We start from the raw sequence: 19,965 nt of genomic DNA on the forward strand, positions 1-19,965 counted from the left end.
CACCGTGTGTGGAGCACTCCATGTAACATCCATGGCTTTTTGCCCTTCTCCTTCAGCTCGTTTGCAAATTCATCAAGACAATTCGGCAGGAAGAGAACATTGCCAGGGGCGCTGGGCTCAGAGCATACTCGCCCATCTTCCAAACCAAGACCAGCGCTGCCCTGCTGGATTTGCTTGTACAGGAAGGTTTTTACAATCCAAAGCAAGTAAGCAGCCTGTGGCCAGGGTTTGGTCCTCCCAGGAATTGCTTGGCCTCCTAAGGAGGCCACTGGTGAGCCTTTGAGGCCATCACAGTGCGGTGGGAAGGGAAGCACTTCTCTGGGGACACTGGGAACACTGCTCCCTCTGGCAGCTTTCCAAGTCTCCCCGTGCCTTCTCCAGGTCCCTGCCATGGTGAGATACATCCACCAGTGGCTCATGGCCAATGATTCTGCTGAGCACAGGCTGGACAACGCCCTGCTGTATCTCACAGAAGCGCAGCCAAAAGACACAGTAATGACACTCCTGCGTGTGGCCCCATCCTGTGACAGGTAAGGGGCCCACCTGCCTAGAGGTCTCACAGCTCACCACAACCCATCGCCCTGTACAGCCTGTGCCAGGTGTCTGACCGACAGAAGAGTTTCAGGGCCCTCTGGCTGCTCTCTTTCCCAGCCCTGGCGTGTCACCCCTGAGCCTGCTGTCATGCTCCCTTGTTGCCCCACAGGGCCCTGTCCCCACAGGGCTGGGCTGCCTGGCTGCTGCTGGAGAGGGGCAGTGGGCAAAGGCAGAGCCGGCAGTCAACCCGGGCCCCTAGAGATGCCCAGGCCACGGTGCTGTGTCTGAGATGCCCTGAGACAGAGCTCTAACCCTGCAGAGCTGCCATGGCCATGTGGAAGACCATCATGTGCACGCCCAGGACTGCAGAGCTGGCACAGCGGATACTCCTGGATGTGCTGGGGAGCTGGCCAGAGCACAGCACATGCACCTCCGATGGGGACAAAACGGGTGTCTTTGCCCTGGCTGTGAGTTTCTGCCAGTGGCCTTTGCTGGCCCCAAGGCTGCCTGTCCTACAGCTCTCCATCCTCCTTCCCCCACTGCATCTCCCTTCCTCAGGCACTGGCTTGAAAGCTGGCCTAGGGACAGCTGCAGGGCCACCAGGCCTGCTGCTCCCCCTGTGTCTCTCTGGGCCTCTCCCTGCCACGCTCGGTCCCAGTCACACAGACACCTCAGCACTGAGCGCTGTCTTGGGGGGCTTTGTCCTTTGCAGGGAACTGTGGTGATATGGAAGATCCTCCAGGAGCCCAGTGTCCCACGTAAAGTGATGGTGCATTTCCCGCAGTTATTTGTGCATCTGCTCTTCCAAGTGTTCTCCAGCACCAAAGAGATGCCAGAGGCGGTTGATACCTTCTGGAAGGGATGCCAGGAAGAACACAGCCTTGCTACCAGCCCCAACAGGTGCTCCATCCCAGTCCTTCTGTTCCTGCCACATGGACAGGGCAGGAGCCAGTGCTCCCAGTGTGACCCGGGCTTTGCTCTGCACTCAGGTTTGCAGTGAGAACCCTGAAGTCCCTGCTGTGCCGAAAGCAGTATGAGCATGTGGTGGTGTCAATGGAACGCAAGCGTGGCTGGGACACGCTGCTCTGTGCTGACACCCACCATTATGCTGTGGGTCTGCTGGCCAGGTGGGACCCCTTTCCCATTGCTCTTGGCATTTGTGCTCTGTGTCTGGGGTGTCCTTCACAGTCCCTTGGTCAGGGGCCAGAGGGCCTTGTCACTGAGGGACAGCCAAGGAGACTGGAGAAGGTTGGGAGAGCAGGGTGCCCACAAAGAGTCACCTTCCTAATGGCCCATTTCTCCTTTCTGTGTGCTGGGGAATGACCAGACCACTGTGAGTTAGTTCTGGGGAGAGGTCTGTTCCCCTGGCTCATAGTCTTAATTAAGCGACTTTTACTCCTGACAGGGAGATGTCCTGCATCTCCATATCCTCATGTTCCCGCATCTTTCACTATCTGCTCCGGCTGCTCAGCTCACAGAAGCCACGCTGGGATCTGCCTGCCCTGGCCTTCATTGTGGAGGTGAGCCTGTTGGCCAGCGCTGCCTGGCTCTGCTGCCTCCCAGCTCTCTGCCCTCTCGCAGCCGCAGCTGCCTGGGACGGTGCCCACGCCCTGTGCTGCTGCCTGGGCCCCGCCCTGTGCGGTTCTGGGCTCCTGCCGGCCGGGTCCCCTGTCACTGCCCTGTGCCTTTCAGGTCCTTGAGCACCTGGAGTTGAGTGAACACAATGCTGACAGAGTCCAGCAAATCTTCTCAAGGCACCTGTGGAGCGAGTGCAGGGAGAAGCGTTGCCTGGCACTCAAGGCCCTTCTCAAGCTCACTGACGATCCCTCAAGGGTGAGAAGGGGGCAGCAGCTGAAGCCATGCAGGCAGCGTGGGGCTGGGGAACGCTGTTGCTTGGGCTGCGTAGGGCTTCGTCCGCTGGGACAGCCACTCCCAGCTCTCCTGCCTCCCGCTTCAGCTGCCCGAGTGCTTCGGGACAGGCCTTTGGCTTCTGGGCCCTGCGGCAGCAGAGTTGCCTTTCACAAACTTGTGTTCTACACAGACCAAAAAAATGTGGAACCTGACTGAACGTCTTGTGGAGCTCCTGCAGGATGCAGATGGAGAGATTGTTAAGATAACAGTCATGGTACTCAACTTTATAATCATGGACAAGGACATGTGGATCCCCAGCCCCACTGTCCTGCAGCTGGCTGAGTCCCTCCTGCCTCTCTTTGACCATGTAAGGCTCCGTACCCCCAGCCACAGCCACTGGCTGATGCCAGGACACTTGGTGCCCTGTGGATTTTCAGGCCTGTGCCCAGCTGAGCCCTTTGCAGCCCATGCTGAGGTCTTATTTTCATCTCTTCACACAGGACAATAGCCAGGTACAGCTGCTCTCCATATTGCTCTTGAGAACATTGCTGAATCTTCCACTGGAAAAGGGAAGAAAGGCCCTGAAGGCACAAGTGTGCCACAGTGTGCTCCCACTCTTCTTCCACTGCCATGATGAGAACTGGCAGGTGGCAAAGGTGAGGACGCAAGGGCTGCTGCTGTCCCCCTGGGAGGGGGCTCAGCTGCCTCCTGCCCTGGTGCCTGGAGGGCTGTAGCCTCCTCCAGGCCCTGGCACAGAGACGCTGATCCTGGGGGCCCTTGGCTGCAGGGCATTTCCATGTTTCTGCTCTTCTCCAGGCTTCTTGGAAAACGCTGCTTTGTGTGGCCAAATTCCTGAAGAGGAGAGATCTGGAAAAATCTGTAAAGAAGGAGAAGCTATGGAGGTTCATTGACATCCTGGTAAGGAGGGCGGGGAGGCCGCAGCCCCAGCCTGGAGCAGCCCCTGAGCGCGGTGCTCGGTGTGCGGGCTGGCAGCTGTGCCCCTGCCCGCTGCTGCAGCCCGAGGCCGCGCGGGCTCTGCTCCAGGCTCCTGCGGGCCCAGCCGGGTGCCGATGGATTCGCGGCCCGGCGGGGCTGCGGGGCGGCACCGCGGCTCCCCGGGCAGCAGCCGGCCCTCTGCCCCCTCCAGAGCCCGGCGCCAGCGGCTGCTGGCCGGGCCTCAGGGCTGTGCGGGCAGGGGAGGCCGGGGCTGGCGCGGGGAGCGCCCGGCCCAGGGGCTGAGCCCGCGCCAACCCTTCTCTGCTGCCGCTCTCTCCAGCTAGCAGAGGACAGCAGCAGCGCGGCCGAGCTCCTGCGCCGGGCCCTGCCCTACCTGGAGAGCCCACAGGAACCCCTGCGAGAGGCGGCCGTCAGGTTCATGGGTGAGCCGCGAGCCCGGTCTCCCTCCCCGCCCCGCCGCAGCTCGGCCCCAGCCCCGCCTGCTGCCCCGGCAGCGCCACCCGGGCCCGGCGCCTCTGGCAGCCGTGCCCTGGGTTCGGCAGCGAGCGGCCAGGGCCCGGGCTGAGCCCTGCCGGGCCAGGAGGCCTTGTGGGCACAGGGCTGGAAGCGCCGCTGGCAGGAGCTGTGCCGCTGGGCTGACAGGCTCTGTGTTCCCAGGGATGGCCGGGCGGAGCTTGAGGGGACAGCAAGAAGAGCTCCAGCTGATCTGCAATGGTGAGAGAGGGCAGCGGGCTGACAGCGGGGGCTGTGGGGCGAGCTGCAAGCCCTGCCCCGACTGCGGAGAGCTCTGCTCTCCTAGGTAGAGCACACAGAGGGTTCAGGGACACGTGTGGGATTCGTGGCCAGCAGCTTCGGGCTGATCCCCTTGGTCCCTGATCCCTCCCGGCCATGGCAAGAGCTGGCTGGGATGGCCCTGGCACGGGAGACTCCCCTCGGCTCCCCGCAGAGTCGGGATCTGACCGTGGCTCTGTTCCTTTCTCTTGCAGCCCTTGAATGTCTGACAGAGGATGTCAGTACTGCCGTGTTAGAGCTGGCACTTCAAACACTGCATGTCCTCCAGGCAATACAGTGTGGGCGATACTCCATCTTCCAGAAGATGCAAGATCAGCTGCGCCGGAAATGGATGACATGGCCTTGTCTGTCAGGGCTCGGATGTCTGCACTGTTGGAGCTCGGAGGAGAGCTGATTCAGGAAGCTCTCTTTCTTGGGGCCACCTGAGCCAGTGGGATTTTCCTCTTCTCTAAGATATTTATTTTCTTCCCTTCCATTTTTTATCCTGAGTAAATAAAGAATGTGTTAGAATACGCAGATGCCCAAGAGCTATTCTTTGCTGCACAGGGTCTGCAGGGCAAGTGGGAGGAAAGGGTGAAAAGGGTGCTTGTGCTCAGTAGCACAGCAAGCAGAGGGGGCCTGAGGCCCTTAAGGGGGAAAAGTTTGCTTGTGCTCAGCAAGGTGCCCAGGCATGCAGGGTTGCAGGGAAAATGGCCACAAGCCCCTTGGCCTTTGGTGGCTCTGCTGAAGCCTTTGTGCTGCCCACAGAGCGGGTGGGCAAGGCCAGAGCTGCAGGGATCCCTGCGAGAGCGGTGCCTGGAGATGGCCACAAGCCCTGTCCCAGGCAGGAAGCACCATCCGTGTCCTCCTGCCCGTGTGTTGCTGGCTGGATGGTTGAGGGCTCTGAGGTGCCTCTTGGTGGGGCTCCTCTGGAGCTCCTGTGGGGCTGCAGCACCGCTGCCGGGCAGGTTGGCCGGGCTGGGGGAGACCCGGAGGGACTGGGGCAGTGGGAAGCCCTGAGCAATTGGGTGTCAGAGGCCACAAGCAGCCCTCAGGCAGCCAATTTGTTCCTGCCAGAGCTGACTTATAAAACAGATCCTGGGCACTCTCTAACACCATCAGTGTTGGAAAACGAAATGCAAGGAATTCTCAGATCTTCGGGCCTGTAAGTGAAGGCTTAGAATCCTTAGATTTACAGGTTTTGATGTGAGACCTTGGAAAAGGCTTCCAAACTTAGGTGCTTGAATTGAGAATGTGAATCTATCTTTTAAAGCAGACATGTTCAGCTAAGTGGAGCATAGTTTAGAGTTTTAGATTTTAAAGTACTGTCCTGGTTTGTAAGATAAGCTTGTATTCTATTTGCCATCTGTTGGAGGTTGGGCAGGTTTGTTATTTCTTCCAAGAACAATGGTTTGCTCCGAAGAGGTAATGGTTTGTTAATGGGCCATTGACTGACTCACTTGCAGGGCTGGTAAACGTAACATCATCCCATTGTGAGATGCTCCACCCAGAGGGGGAAGCCAAGCACTCTTTTATTGTATAAAGTGGTACCTTTTTGGAGACAAAGCAGCTCTCTCTCTCTTTACGGGATTCCCAGAGAAGCAGCTCTCTCTCTTTGCGGGATTTCCCAGAGAAGCAGCTCCTTCGGCAAGATTCCCAGAGAAGCGGCTGGAGCGCGGTGAGGCGGCGGCGGCGGAGCTCGGAGGCGGCCCCGGCGCAGAGGAAGACCGGCTGCACTGCCACCAGATCTTCAGAGAAAACTATACCCTTCTAAAGATCACCACTTCAGCTGCAATTCATCAGCCACTGCAAGAGGAGCAGCTATCATTTCAACCGGACTACTACCAATACCTCGAATCCTCAGGTTGTGGACTTTATCACTAGTTTTGTTTGTACCAATTGCATTTGCCTTTTAAAATTGTTAGGGCTAATCTGTGGTTCTTCCTGCGTGACCATGGGAAAGACATGGGGAGGTGGGATGGGAAACCCACTTCTGTCCTGGCAGCACGGGTCCGTCAACTCAAGGAGGGAAACTCTAACCGGGGGATTTCCACCAAAGTGAAGGTAGCCTCAACCTCCCGTGACCAAGCTTGTGGGTACGATCTGTCAGACCCCCTTGAAGGGACCTCTAGTATGTATGCCCAGGAAAGGAATGATAACCAGTGTTAGAGGGGCCCTGTCTCTAGCCAGGGAGAGGCACGGGAAAACCGGATCTTCTGGACAGTGTGGATCCGATGGCCTGGCACATCAGAGCCACAAAAATATGATGCTTTAGTTGATACTGGTGCACAGTGTACTCTGATACCATCGGGACATGTGGAGGCAGAGCCTGTTTCCATTGCTGGTGTGACAGGGGGATCACAACAATTGACTCTAGTGGAAGCTGAGGTGAGCCTGACTGGGAAGGAGTGGAAGAAACATCCTATAGTGACTGGCCCAGATGCTCCGTGTATCCTAGGCATAGACTTCCTCCGGAACGGATATTACAAAGACCCAAAGGTTCTCAGGTGGGCTTTTGGAATAGCCGCTGTAGAGGCAGAAGACATTAAGCAATTGAACACCTTGCCTGGACTGTCAGAAAACCCCTCTGCAGTAGGACTCCTAAGGGTGGAAGAACAACGCGTGCCAATTGCAACCTCGACAGTGCACCGCCGGCAGTATCGGACGGATCGAGACGCCGTGATCCCCATCCACAAAATGATTCGGGAGCTGGAGAGCCAAGGGGTGGTCAGCAAAACCCACTCACCCTTCAACAGCCCCATCTGGCCTGTGCGCAAATCTGACAAAGAATGGAGATTGACTGTGGACTATCGTGGCTTAAATGAAGTGACTCCACCGCTGAGTGCCGCTGTACCGGATATGCTGGAACTCTAGTACGAGCTGGAGTCCAAGGCAGCAAAGTGGTATGCCACCATTGATATTGCTAATGTGTTTTTCTCCATTCCTCTGGCAGCAGAATGCAGGCCTCAGTTCGCTTTCACCTGGAGGGGTGTGCAGTACACCTGGAACCGACTGCCCCAGGGGTGGAAACACAGCTCCACCATCTGCCATGGACTGATCCAGACTGCACTAGAAAAGGGTGAGGCTCCAGAACACCTGCAATACATTGATGACATCATTGTGTGGGGGAGCACAGCGGCAAAAGTGTTTGAGAAAGGTGAGAGGATCATCCAGATACTACTAGAAGCTGGCTTTGCCATCAAGAAGAGCAAAGTCAAGGGACCTTCCCGAGAGATCCAGTTCCTGGGAGTGAAATGGCAAGACGGACAGCGCCAGATTCCCACTGAGGTCATCAACAAGATCACAGCTATGTCCCCACCAACCAGCAAAAAGGAAACACAAGCTCTCCTAGGTGCCATAGGTTTCTGGAGAATGCACATTCCCGAGTATAGCCAGATTGTGAGCCCTCTTTATCTGGTTACCCAAAAGAAGAATGATTTCCACTGGGGCCCTGAGCAGCAACAAGCCTTCACCCAGATCAAGCAGGAGACTGCTCATGCTGTAGCCCTTGGCCCGGTCAGGACGGGACCAGAGGTCAAGAATGTGCTCTACTCTGCAGCCAGGAACCATGGGTTGTCCTGGAGCCTTTGGGAGAAAGTGCCTGGGGAGACTCGAGGCTGACCACTGGGATTCTGGAGCCGAAGTTACAGAGGGTCTGAAGCCAACTACACTCCCACAGAGAAGGAAATCTTGGCTGCCTTTGAAGGAGTTCAAGCCGCCTCAGAGGTAACTGGCACTGAAGCACAACTCCTCCTGGCACCCCGACTACCGGTGCTGGGGTGGATGTTTAAAGGAAAGGTTCCTACTACCCACCATGCCACTGACACCACATGGAGCAAATGGATTGCCCTCATCACTCAGCGTGCCTGTATTGGAAACCTGAATCACCCTGGGATTTTGGAGATAATTACGAACTGGCCAGAAGGTGAAAACTTTGGTCTCACTGATGATGAGGAGCAGGTACAAGTGACAAGGGCTGAAGAGGCTCCACCATACAACCAACTACCAGCAGAGGAGACCTGCTACACTCTTTTCACTGACGGTTCCTGTCACATTGTAGGGATGAACCGGAAGTGGAAAGCAGCTGTATGGAGCCCCACACGCCAAGTTGCACAAGCTACCGAAGGAGAAGGTGGATCAAGCCAACTCGCTGAACTCAAGGCCGTTCAGCTGGCTCTGGACATTGCTGAAAGGGAGAAGTGGCCAAAGCTCTACCTTTATACTGATTCATGGATGGTAGCCAATGCTCTGTGGGGCTGGCTGGGAAGGTGGAGGAAGGCCAACTGGCAACGTAGAGGAAAGCCAATCTGGGCTGCTGATATATGGAAAGACATTGCCTCTCGTGTGGAAAAGCTAACGGTGAAAGTCCGTCATGTAGATGCCCATGTCTCCAAAAGTCGGGCTAATGAGGAGCACCGAAACAATGAGCAGGTAGATCAGGCAGCAAAAATAGAGGTGTCAAAGATAGACTGGCACCATAAGGGGGAGTTGTTCCTGGCTCGATGGGCTCATGATGCCTCAGGTCATCAGGGCAGAGATGCCACCTACAAGTGGGCACGAGACCGAGGGGTGGATCTAACCATGGACAGTGTTTCCCAGGTTATCCATGACTGTGAGACGTGTGCTGCCATCAAACAGGCCAAGAGAGTGAAGCCCCTATGGTATGGTGGGCGGTGGTCCAAGTACAAGTATGGGGAGGCCTGGCAGATTGACTACATCACACTGCCCCAGACACGCCAAGGCAAGCGCTACGTGCTGACCATGGTAGAAGCCAACACTGGATGGCTGGAGACTTTCCCTGTACCTCATGCCACTGCCCAGAACACCATCATAGGCTTGGAAAAGCAAGTCCTGTGGAGACACGGCACACCTGAGAGAATTGAGTCTGACAACGGCACCCATTTCAAGAACAGCCTTATCAACACCTGGGCCAGAGAACATGGTATCGAATGGATATATCATATTCCCTATCATGCTCCAGCTGCCGGCAAGTTGAACGGTGCAACGGACTCCTTAGGACTACCCTAAAGGCACTTGGTGGGGGAACATTTAGAAACTGGGAAATTAACCTGGCAAAAGCAACCTGGATGGTCAACACCCGAGGGTCTGTCAATCGAGCTGGCCCTGCCCAGTCAGAACCCTTACACACAGTAGATGGAGATAAGGTCCCTGTAGTACATATGAAAGGTATTTTAGGGAAAACTGTTTGGATTAATCCCACCTCAGGCAAAGACCAACCCATTCGTGGGATTGTCTTTGCTCAAGGACCTAGTTACACTTGGTGGGTAATGCAGAAAGATGGGGAGACCCGCTGTGTACCACAGGGAAACTTAGTCTTAAGTGAGAACTGGGTGTAAGATTTCATGTTGTGCAGATGGAAATAGAATAAGGGGTGGATAATGTCCTGGGTTGTAAGATAAGCTTGTATTCTATTTGCCATCTGTTGGAGGTTGGGCAGGTTTGTTATGTCTTCCAAGAACAATGGTTTGCTCCGAAGAGGTAATGGTTTGTTAATGGGCCATTGACTGACTCACTTGCAGGGCTGGTAGCGTAACACCATCCCATTGTGAGATGCTCCACCCAGAGGGGGAAGCCAAGCACTCTTTTATTGTATAAAGTGGTACCTTTTTGGAGACAAAGCAGCTCTCTCTCTCTTTACGGGATTCCCAGAGAAGCAGCTCCTTCGGCAAGATTCCCAGAGAAGCGGCTGGAGCGTGGTGAGGCGGCGGCGGCGGAGCTTGGAGGCGGCCCCGGTGCAGAGGAAGACCGGCTGCACTGCCACCAGATCTTCAGAGAAAACTATACCCTTCTAAAGATCACCACTTCAGCTGCAATTCATCAGCCACTGCAAGAGGAGCAGCTATCATTTCAACCGGACTGCTACCAACACCCCGACTCCTCAGGTTCTGGACTTTATCACTAGTTTTGTTTGTACCGATTGCATTTGCCTTTTAAAATTGTTATCTAGTTTTCTCCTAGTAAAGAATTGTTACTCCCATTCCCATATCTTTGCCTGAGAGCCTTTTAATTTAAAAATCCTAGTAATTCGGAGGGAGGGGGTTTACCTTCTCCATTGCACAGGAGGCTTTTGCCCTCCTTCACAGACTCCTGTCTTGTCAAACCAAGACAGTGACAAGCAAAACCAAGCAAGGTAGTGCACCTGAATCAGTACTATACGAGAGAAAGGAGAGTGATTTAGAAAGATGCATCACCGATTGCCTAAATTGTTGATCATCTTGCAGATCTGCAGTTGCTGGGGAGTCGCGTTCTGCACCAGGGACCCAGAGAACCATTCCCAGCAATTGGGAAAATCCTAGCACCTGGACTCCATGTTAATCCAACATGAAGTAGGGGCTTTGGATCATGTCAGAGGGTTACAGAGAGCTGACAAAGATTTTCCCTGGGACCACTGACCCAATTCATGACCAACTGCCTAATTCAAGAGAACTGCGCACATGTGAAGGACTAAACCTCATTTTAATACAAAGTGGGGATAGGAGGTACTGGGGTTATGCATATGTACTATTTTGGGAAATAAATAGAAGGCAAAAATCCTTGTGCAGCGCAGTCACTCATTTCGCAGACAATCCCCACGGTGCTGCCTGATGGCATAATGAACATACGACTTTCTAACTTTGACTAGTTAAACAGTCTTCGTCCATGATTTTTGGTTTTAATGATTCAATTGGCATGCCAGCCAGTAGGAGACTCTGCTCTGCTGTGAGGCCAGCTTGAGATGTAGACCCCCTCGGGTCGACCCCAGGGTATCCCTGAAAGAGTGTGGTCCACCACTTGGACTGTTCATCCAGCAGCAGACAAGGACCCCTCACTGCTAAAACACTGAACAAAATGGTATTTTTAAAAATTAAAACAGTTTTAAATAGTGATCTGTATGGCATAGAAATGGTCAAGAAAGGCCGTTTGATAAGTTGTGGGAGATGTTCCATGCTCAACTTGTGTCTCTGTAGTGTGCTCGCAAGCTGAAGATGCAGTTGAAATCTGGTTTATCTGTTTGCCAGCAGAAAGAGTTGTTTAACTGTTGTAGCGAGCTCTGGCTTTTGTTGCTGGCAGAAGGTGATTTTGCCATTTGTTTCACTATAGAGGGCTCAATTTGGCAGCAATTGGGGCTACCAGTCATAAGGACAAATCCTGGTCTAAGGTTGTTATAACTGAATTCATGTGTGTGGAAAGAAATACCTCTTTCCCAGTGAATTTGTATATGTGGAAAAAGATACCCCTTTCTCAGGTAGTTTATGCATGTGGGAAAAATACCCCTTTCCCAGTGAATTTGTATGTGGAAAGAGATACCCCTTTTCCCAGTGAGATTATGTGTGTGGAAAGAAATGCCCCTTTCCCAGTGAGTTTGTGTGTGTAAACTTTCTAGTTGCAGGGAACAATATTCCCTATGGCACTTAGTATTTGACTATAACCAGTCTTTCATAACGCTTTTTGTTTGGGTATTAACCAATCCTTTGCCTGTGGGACCTGGGAGGCAAGGCTTGAATGCTGTAACATGGCACCTTTGTGGTCCCTCTCCTTGTGCAATTTGTAAAGCTACAGCTTTAGATTCATCTGGTGTGGTGTAAGATTTTGCTGGTTAATGTGTAAAAATTATAACAAACTGGCAATTTTTGTTTTGTGTTAGCTGTGTTGTTAACTGTACATTAAGCTTGTGTACATTAAACAACTGTGTTGTTAAGCTGTACATTAAACTTGAGCCTGAGTTGAAAGGGTTAAGCAACTCTTTTAGAAGGGTTTTAACTTGATCCCTTTTCAGAGTAGCCAGAAGCTTTCCCTGCTACAACTACCAAAATGCAGCAGATAACCAAAGCATTGTTATGATCCAGGACATGATGTACAGCCTGGGGATTATGTATGTTAAGGTTTTTGCAGAGAAGACTCTGGAATTGATATAGGAGGGACCATTCTAAGTGCTCCTCACCACCTTTGCTGCAATCAAAATTAAGGAACAAAGCCCCTGGATCCATCATTCCCAAGTGAAGAAGGCTCCTGAGGTACTTTGGAAAGTTATACTGAATGACAATGAAATTAAATTAAAACTTTTTCAATAAAATAAATAAAGTGCAAGTGAAATTATAAGCATAGTGTAGTAATCCCTCAAAGAAAATAAAAGCTTGTAGCTGTAATAAATAATTAAGTAACTTGGAGAGTTGTTGCATTTATGATTATTGCTATAACCATAGCTAATACAGCACCACTTACATATAATGTAACTAGGATATAAGTGTGAAAGGGAAGCCTATGATTTTGACTCCCATAAATCTCTGGGTCAAATGCTAAAAATTACAAATGCAACTGTGTGAGAAGGAAGAAATGTTTAGAGATGTGAATATGTGTTTGTCCAAGATAGATTTAATGAATCTCATTAAAAATCCTAAATACTGTGATAAATGCTTAACTAACTACTCTAAGTTTAGTCTCTGGATACAGAGCAAAGTATTTATCGCTTTGAAAAGCATCTCATTAACCAGACAAGCTTGCTTGTGTACACAAGACAAGGTTGTATCTGCCTCAGAACAGCATGACCCACTATAATGGTAGATGAGATCACTGTGAATAAAACTCAATTTAACTTGTGCATTTGTAACTTTGCCAAAATCAAAGGATGTGATTTTTCCTATCAGGCATCTGTCATATCATACCAAAATATAAAGGCAAATTTGATTGCTGTCCAAAAAATATTGTCTGTGTCTATAGGGATGAACTTAACTTTAGTTACTCAATTGTTAAAACATCGTAAATTAAAGAAAATTCTCAAAGAAGTTAAAGGAAAAAGAACTTAAAATTCTCTATGACACAGAGACTGTATGGAAAGTATTAAAAAAAATAGAAAAAGACCCATCCCATCATTGGTGGGATGTGTTTTTTGAGTGGTCTCCAAGGGCAATGACAGAAGCCAAAAAGTCCCACCTAAGCAATTCACTAGAAAAAGAAGAAAACAAAAGAAGCAATTGCTTTTGTGAAGTGTTTTAGCAGGAACAAGAACCTCTTGCCCTGACTTGGTTTTTCTCTGTAAAGAGCTTTTTTATTTTGCCTTTTATTAAAACTTATTGTTTCCAACACTGTCACAAGAGCCATCCTGCTACTTTTATGCATGTAGCTGAGCTATCAAGGGTATAATGGCCTCTGAGAGCTTATAAGACCAGGCTCGAATAGACAAAACATTAGAGCTGAGCCTTTTCCCCAGCCCCAGCGGCTTTCTGCCTGCTGCTGGCCCCTGGCCAGCGTGAGCTGCTCTACTGGGGCTGAGTCACTGAAGGGGTGGGTGGGTGGCTGCTGCCCCTTGACTCGCTGACAGGCCATAAGAGTCGCTCAGTGAAAGGTGGGTGTCCCAAGCATTGCTGAGGAGACCTGGGTCACTGAGGGATATGAGGTTCACTGAGGGGACATTCACCAGTGTCTTGGTTTGACAAGACAGGAGTCTGTGAAGGAGGTCAAGCTGAATAGGATCCTGCTGGATCTGACTGAGTGTCCTAGTTTAGGGCAAATGTGGGAGACTGGATCTGATTGAGTGTCCTGGTTTAGGGCAAAACAGGGCCCCCCCTGCAGAAAGCCAATCCACATGGCCCCTCCCTCCAAATGGTTAATGAAAAAAATCTCTTCTGAGAGAAGTAGAAAAATACCTGTTTATTTAAATAGGTAAAGCACTCTCAGCACAAAAAGTGAACAATACCAGATGACAAAACTCATTCACCGCTCTGATGAGATGACAAATTCAGAAAATCTCTCCGGTGGGTGGTTGCTCTGTTATCAGCTCCTCTGGCACTGGGAAAGGCTGATGCCACAAAGTGTGAGCTCTCGGTGTTTCCTCAGGTTCCAGTCCAGAGCAGGTCGGAACAGTTAAGCAGCGTTCACCACAATGGCTTTCTCTTGACTTGCCAGCCTCACAGCGGCGCTTGGCAGCTGCAGCTGCAGCCTGTGCTCCTGGCTGACTTCCACAGCCACGCTTGAGGGCAGACTTGCCTTCCACAGGCGGGCGTCCCAAGGCAGCAACATTGGTGCTATGGTGAGAAAGAGACTCTGATAGGGCACGAGCCCTGTGCTGCAGCTGCCCTCCCTCTCCTCCATGCAGGCACCTTAAAGACACGTTTGTCAGCTCTGAAACTGAATCCTGGACTTGCTTGCAACAAAGAACAAAGGAGGCGCCGGAGAAGAGCTGGGCCTTCTACCACCCTGCCACGGCCACAGCTGCTGTGCAAGCACAGCTGTCACTAGGATTGGAATAATACTTTTCCATGTTTACCTTTTCCTCACCTGGATTTCAAGCTAACATGAAAAAAATCAGTCAGTTACAGCTGAATTTTGTAGCTCACAGGACTTGGAATAGGAGTCTCCAGTGGGCCATGGTATGTCCATTCGGCCTTTGTTAGATCATTCTGATAGAGCTCAGCCCTGTGCAGCCCAGGCACAGGCACCAGGCTGATCCATTTTAGCATCCCAAAGTCTTTGTGGCTTCCTGTGGACCCTGAGGCTCCAGAATCTGCTATTGAATTCCCAGTTAGTGCTATGCAGGACATGAGAACACAGGAATCGCCTGCTTGGCTCATTCTTGGGTTTGCTGCTCCTGCCTAAAGGAATAATCAGGAGTATATGCTGATGTAAAGCTATAGCTAAACACCAGGGACTTTTTCTGTAGTGTCTAAACCTAAACCCTTGTGTGGCTGTTCATAGACTCTAAAATGCAGGGTGAAAATAACAGCTTTGTTATTTAAGAATCCCAGAAATTTTGACATGTGGTTTTTCTGGTCAAGGATTTCAGTGCTAATGCAGAAATTACAAAAATGTTAAAAGTTGTTTTCATTGGCATTGATGCCTTTAAATGGCATCAGCACACTTACAGGATACAAGGTATGACACTGGTGACAGTACCTGGCACTTAATGGCTTCAGATCTAGGAGATAAATGTTTTGTCTGGCTTCACCCAGGAGTTCAAGTTTTCCCAGTGCTTTGATTGACTGGTCACTGCAGGTAACTTCCACTAAATGCAAAAGGATGTAACAGCAGAACTTCTGGAAAATGTGCCCTGTGGACCTACAGAGAGGGAGAAAACCTTGAAAATGATCAGCAGGCTCTGGAAAACTTAAAAAAAAAAAAATCAAAAAGAGATTCAGCCCTGTGACTTTTCAGGCATGACTCTTTGGGTTTGGAGGAAATATTTGCCTTTTATCAGGTACAATGTTGTGGCAATGACCCTATAAGGTCTTTTCTTTCTGACAGTCACAGGAAGGCCTCTGGAACTTCAAATATTTGAAGTTTCAAAGGCTAAAAGTAATGAAGTGAGGCTTCTGAGATTGTGCTGCAGGCTGTGATGTTTCAGAATGCCCATCTGGGCTGTGTTAATGTGGTTTTGTTTGCTTTAACCTGTGTTTTTTGCTGCTTCGCTCTGAAAGTCTGTCTCCTGCAACACCAGTAGAAGTTGCGGAGGGTGAGGTTGTGACCATCAGACCTGCAGTGCCCAAAGGATCAGACACAGCATAGAATGACAGAATCATTTTAGTTCTTCTTGGGAAAGGTCTCCAAGACCTTTGCATCCAAGCTGTGTCTTATGCCCACCTTGTCACCAGCCCTGAGCTCTGAGTGCCACACCCAAGTTTTCCTTGGACACCTCCAGGGTTGGTGACTCCACACCACCCTGGGCTGCTCATTCCAAGGCCTAAGCACCCTTTCCGTGGAGAAATTCCTGCTGATGTCCAACCTGAGCTTCCCATGGCCCAGCCTGAGGCGGTTTCCTCTCTTCCTGTCCCTGTTCCCTGGGAGCAGAGCCCGACTCCCCCCAGCTGCTCCCTCCTCTCAAGGAGTTGTAGAAGTGAGAGAAGTTCCTTTGAGCCTCCTTTTCTCCAGGCTGAGCTCTTCCAGCTCCCTCAGCGTCTCCTCAATGACTTAAATGTGTGGCAGAGAGTACTTGCTTAGGACAGTGTGTGAGCAGTTAGAGAAATTGGAATCTCAAAGATTTCTTCTCCCTCCCAGGAGGTCAAGGGCTGGAGAATATTCAGCATCCCACAGGCAGTGCCTGCATGGGCTGTATGATTTTCTGCCAATACCTCAAGGGACACACAGATGACTTAGGAAGAGAATCAAGGCTGAGACTGTTGTGTCTGTGAATTATGAATCAGGTCTCAAATCCTCTGGTAGTTTGACCAAAATTTAGAAGCCTTTCTCCTACCTCTAGCAGCTCATGTCAATGCACAACTTCTGCAGCTATAGTGAAGTTACTCAGAGAATCATAAAACACTTTAGTTTGAAAGGGATCTGAAGGCCCATCTCATTCTGATTCCTCCCTGACATGATCAGAGAAACCTTCTACTCTCCCAGGTTGCTCCAAGCCCCATCCAACCTGCCCTGGAACACTTCCCAGGATTGAGCAGCCACAGCTTCTCTGGGCAACCTGTGCCAAGGCCTCACCCCCTCACAGCGACAAATTTCTTTCCAATATCCTGTCTAATCCTGCTCCCTAGCAATGGGAAGCCATCCCCCCCTTGTTCTGTTGTGCCATGCCTATGGTGAAGAACTTCTCAGGGACCTTTTGGTTTTGCTAATGGCACACCACAAAAAGCTATGGAAAAACAGAGGAATGTACTGCTGTGAATTTACTTGGTTTTTCTCTTATCAGAAAGGACACCATTAACTTTCTTCTGTCATCTGAATGTCCAGGAAACAAGAGATTGGGAATAGCTCCTCAGTGTCTGGGATGCTGTTTAGACTGTTTTCAGCATACAGGTATGTGATGATGCTGGATGATTTACACTTTAAAGGAAAATACATCTTGTAATTACCAAAATTTCACTCACAAAGAGAAATTGCTGTTCTAGTTGTCTGGGAACAGAACTGACTTGATTTCCGGGAGTGAAAGGAGTCTGAAAATAGTCATCTAAGAGAGGCGCTTTAATTTCCTCATTTCTTAACTAGCGCCTGTTTGGTGTGTAGATTAAATCGGATACAACTCCCTCCCTCTGCTCCAATCTGCCTCGTCATCTAGAGTCCAAGTCCTTAGTCCTGAGACTGCCAATTCTCCATCTCACCTTTCATCATTTCTTTGTGTGCCATGGCACCACTCTCCACCTGGTGCTTCCTAGCAGAGTCCTTTTCAGCCAGTGCTGGAAGCCGAGCACAAAGAGAATGTGGAGAAAATCTCAGACCTTCCCAGAAACCCAGAACTTGAGTCTGAAAATGTAAAATTGGTTCCACTGCTTAAATATACTGAAATCAGAGATTCAGGGAGCTGGAATAGCAAACATCTCTGTTGTCCAGATGCTGTAAAGCCAGGGCTCTTCAGAGGAACTCTGATTTCATTAAACAATTTCCAAGTTTCACTCAGCATTACTACAATCCTGCTGGCAGCATTTCTAAAGATCTGCTCTAAGAGGACAATCTTTAAACTCTGCAGTTGGCTCAATATTTAAAATTACTCTTGCACTGGCTACAACACTGTGCCTCAATGGTTGGGAAGGAATTTTACATATTCAGCTTCTAGTGGAGTATTAACTGATCCCAGCATACAAAAGGCAAATGGTTGCCTTTCTAGGGATGAAGTTGAAAGCTAAATGCTATCCAGACTACTGCAGCAAGGTGAAGAACAACAAGGATCTTGGGACTCTGAATGCCAAGGCCTTTCCGTTTGAATGGTTTGAGTGGTCTCATTCCACTGGGCAGACTCACCTTCCTCAGTTTCTGAAACAGTAGTGCACAAAGGAGTGCAAACATCCATCCCAGAACTAAGATGGGAGGCAGAATAAATAATCCTACTACCACCCAGGCACCTCTTTGGCAAGGAATGTGGGGAGAAAGGAAAACACTGTTCTCCCTCATCTGCTACAATCTCAGCACACACTTATTTTTGACAAAAGGTGCATTGAGTCTGGAGCTCTTTGTCTCTAATTCCCAACATTTCATAAGAAAAGAATTTGAAATATTGCTTTAAATGAGAAGGATGAGTTTTAAAAATCAAAACACATTTCTTTGATTAACATTCAGGAATCAAAATACTTTAATCAACTCTATGGCCCATCTTCATTTGCAAAACAAAACCACTCCTTCTTCCAAATGACATTTGAGCCACAGAAAACATTGCAAGACAGAAAAATAATATAAAAATATTAGAACATTGGACCAGCTCAAATACAGACACTGGTGAATGAAAATTATTACCATGTATCAACATTTCTGTATCCTTTATGGCAGTATGTACTTTATTCAACATTGCCTCTGAATGTTTGTAGAGAAACCACAGCAGAAGTGGGTCAAAGAAATTGCCTGAAGGTTTTCCCTTGATTTGAGGCAGCTTGGTCTTGGCTCTGGCAGCAGGAAAGCTAGGTACTGCACAAAAGGCTGTTCCTGAGAGTCTCCAGATCACTTTAAATCCTTTGCATTGTGGTGCTCTGGCATGGTCACCACAGCCACAGCAGAACTTTCCTGGCTACAGGTGAGGGTGTCCAATGTTGGACAATTCCCTTTTCTGACCCAGAGATGGGATAACTGAGAGGTGTTTTAAAAACTTTTATTCCATTTTCAGTCTCATGAGAAGGATGAGACAATACAGATGTTACAATTCACCCCATCACAATCAGAAACTGTTTTCTAATTACCATATAAGTAATAATAATAATAAATAATAAACACACTGTAAGCATTTCTTGGCCTATCAGCTTTAGCCGCACCATGCTGTAAATGTGTTAAAGCAAATAATCTAAAATTACCCCTTGTGGGTCCCACTACAATGCATCTTTCATAGTTCTATTTCTCCAAAATATGTAGTCTTATTTGCGAGGCCATCCTTTGAAACTTTTTTCTAGCTCAATTTCTCTCTCAACAATATCTGACCTATTCCATGGCATTTAAAAGTCAGCATTTCTTATCTCAAAGTTTGCATATGGATGCACACTGTGTGAGCTTTCCGTCAGGCCCTGAGAACTCTACAAATCCATTTCCCGCAGTCCAAGAGTTAGGAGAGAACATCTTCAGTTGCACAGAATAAGGAGAATGGATGTAGAGAGAGGCTCCAACTTTTCGCTGGGAAAAGTTTCAATCAGTGTATTTGACCCCCCAATGCTGAAATCCAAGCTGCTTGGTAAAAAGTGCCCAGCCCTTTTCCTTTTTGCTTACAAGCAGGAGGAACTTTATGCTTTCTCTTATCAAATCTGAGCCTCCTGCAAGTTCTTCTGTTTGGGAAGTTCTTAAAATAAACGTGTGCCACAGAATTCAAGAACTGCAATTTGAAGGTTAATGGAGGAATTTCACTCATATGGAAGAATATTTTAATATTTCCACTATTTTCACTATTTTATAAATATATTTTAAAATGTATGTATATTTAAAAATTATTTATATTTAAAATTTTTCAAATTTAAAATTTATTTAAATTTATATTTCTATTTTGATCAATTTTTAATAAAAATATTTTATATTTTCACTCCTTTTCACTTCAGAATGGACATGGTTACACCCACCCCTGCCTTGTGAACAGGCAGCAACAGATGAGTTTGCTTGAAGGCAACAGTTTCCAACATAATTTTACAAAAATCCCATTAACTTTTGGGGCTGTAACTTTGTGCCCCAGTGATGTGCCATGTGCCTGGTGTCTAGGAGGCTACTCATGGGTTCTTTGGTCTGCAGGGTGATGGTGGCAGTTCCTCATGGGTGAATTCCCCTCTGGTGCTGGGGAATCCTCAGGGAATGCCAGCTTGGAAGTGGTTCCAGGAGCTGCCAAAACATGAAGGTCCAGTGCTAAGAACAGAATTGACTCACCCCATGGAAAACTAATGGCTAAAAGAGAACAAAATCACTAGAGTCTAGTAGCCTTTGGCTACAAACATATCAGGAAGTCAGTGCTCCCCA

At 49.3% G+C, this 19,965-nt stretch overlaps 1 long non-coding RNA gene across 1 annotated transcript; it reads left to right on the forward strand.

Moving 5' to 3' along the window:
* The first annotated feature begins 3,903 nt into the window (after window positions 1–3,903).
* On the forward strand, window positions 3,904–4,646 carry LOC144246658 (uncharacterized). The gene is made up of 2 exons (XR_013340325.2): window positions 3,904–4,056; window positions 4,329–4,646. It is a non-coding gene; the product is annotated as an uncharacterized LOC144246658 (long non-coding RNA).
* The last annotated feature ends 15,319 nt before the right edge of the window (window positions 4,647–19,965 follow it).

The sequence above is a fragment of the Lonchura striata genome, chromosome 7 (genome assembly GCF_050655825.1).
Source record: "Lonchura striata isolate lonStrDom1 chromosome 7, ASM5065582v1, whole genome shotgun sequence".
NCBI classification, from domain to species: domain Eukaryota; kingdom Metazoa; phylum Chordata; class Aves; order Passeriformes; family Estrildidae; genus Lonchura; species Lonchura striata.